Source organism: Lycium barbarum, chromosome 2, assembly GCF_019175385.1.
Source record: "Lycium barbarum isolate Lr01 chromosome 2, ASM1917538v2, whole genome shotgun sequence".
Classification (NCBI taxonomy): domain Eukaryota; kingdom Viridiplantae; phylum Streptophyta; class Magnoliopsida; order Solanales; family Solanaceae; genus Lycium; species Lycium barbarum.
The window spans coordinates 108708116-108709768 of record NC_083338.1 but is presented as its reverse complement, the minus strand read 5'-3'; positions in this window follow the sequence as shown (position 1 = coordinate 108709768).

The following is a 1653-nucleotide window of genomic DNA, read 5'->3' as shown; positions in this document are numbered from 1 at the left end:
ATTGTTTGATTTTTAATCTGGGGTGCACGTTTTTTTTTTTGACATTGTTTTTTTTTTTTAATATGGGGTCCACTTTTTTCTTTTAATATTGCTTGATTTTTTTAATATGAGGTCTCCTTTTTTTTTTACATGAGTTTGGAGATAGTGGGGTCTATTTTTTTTTTAATATTCTTGGTTTTTTAGTATGGGTCCCACCTGGTTTTTTTAAATATTCTTGGTGTTTTCAGTGTGAGGCCCACTTGGGGTTTTTTTTTTTTTTTGTTTTTTAATGATGACTGACGAACCCATGCTTCCATATAGTTAGTAATTTGTCCCAGTTCATTAGGATCTATAATTTGCCTCTCTTTGACTATTCTTTTGCCAAAGTATGACATCACAATTGAAGAAAAAGGATACACTAATACTAGTAGGGGTGTACATGTACCGGGTTGGTTCGGATTTTTTAAACACCAAACCAAACCAATCGCGTCGGGTTTTTAAATTTATACACCAAACCAAACTAATAAAATTCGGTTTTTCAACCTCGGGTTTTCTCGGGTTATTCGGTTTTCTCGGGTTTTTCGATTTTTTTTTTCGGAATAGTCTTGATACAATACATATAACTTTTACTTCAAATATTTCTGTCCTAGTAAGATACAACTATATAATTAAGGTGTTTCTTAAGAAAATAACACAAAATGTGAGAAGAGTGATGACATTGTATTAAAATATTCAACAAAACTAATAAAATCGGTTAAAATAAATATTGCTAATTAACAAGCCATAAAGAAAATGACCATAATCTAAAAATACTAAGTCATGCTAAAATAAGCACGGCTAATATGTATTAATTACATGACAAAGAAAAAAAACTTAAGTTATTTATTTTCACTCTCTAAACTAATTATGTAAAACTAAAGAATAGATATCCAACATTATTGTCATTCCTAGTGGTAAATTGAATTTCTTTTGTTAGCGTTAGTCTTGAGCTGGTTTTGGTTTGAACTTTATTTGAGTTACAAATATCCATAGGATATAAAACTTATTAACATTCAAAATTCTAAGTTCAAGCTTGAATAATATGATAATAGATTAAAATAACTACGAAAAAATAAAAGAAATGTTTATAAATTCCATTACAAATAAATATTTTTATGTATAAAATATTTTAAAAATTGAATACATGTAATATCGGGTTGGTTTGGTTCGGTTTGACTTTTTTTAGTTAAAACCAAACCAAACCAATTATGATCGGGTTTTTTTTCTCAATACCAAACCAAGTCAAACCAAACCACTAGTCAGGTTTTTTTCTCGGTTTGACTCGGTTTATCGGTTTGGTGCGGTTTACTTTGTACACCCCTAAATACTAGCACTAGTATAAACAAGTCGCAGTTAATAAAATAATATAATTGTACCATATGTAAACCTGTTAACCGGTTCGGGTTAACCGGTTATAACCAGTAACCGGACCGGCTAAACCGGAACCGGAACCGGTTAACCGGTTCCGGTTAACCGTGTAATAGTTTACCGGTCCGGTTCCGATATTTTGGAAACCGGAACCGGTTAAACCGGTAAAACCGGAACTGAACCGGTTAAACCGGTTTAACCGGTGAAAATTAAATTAAAAAAAAAAAAGGAAAGAGCCTTTGGGCCGCAGTGTCCGTTAATGGACCG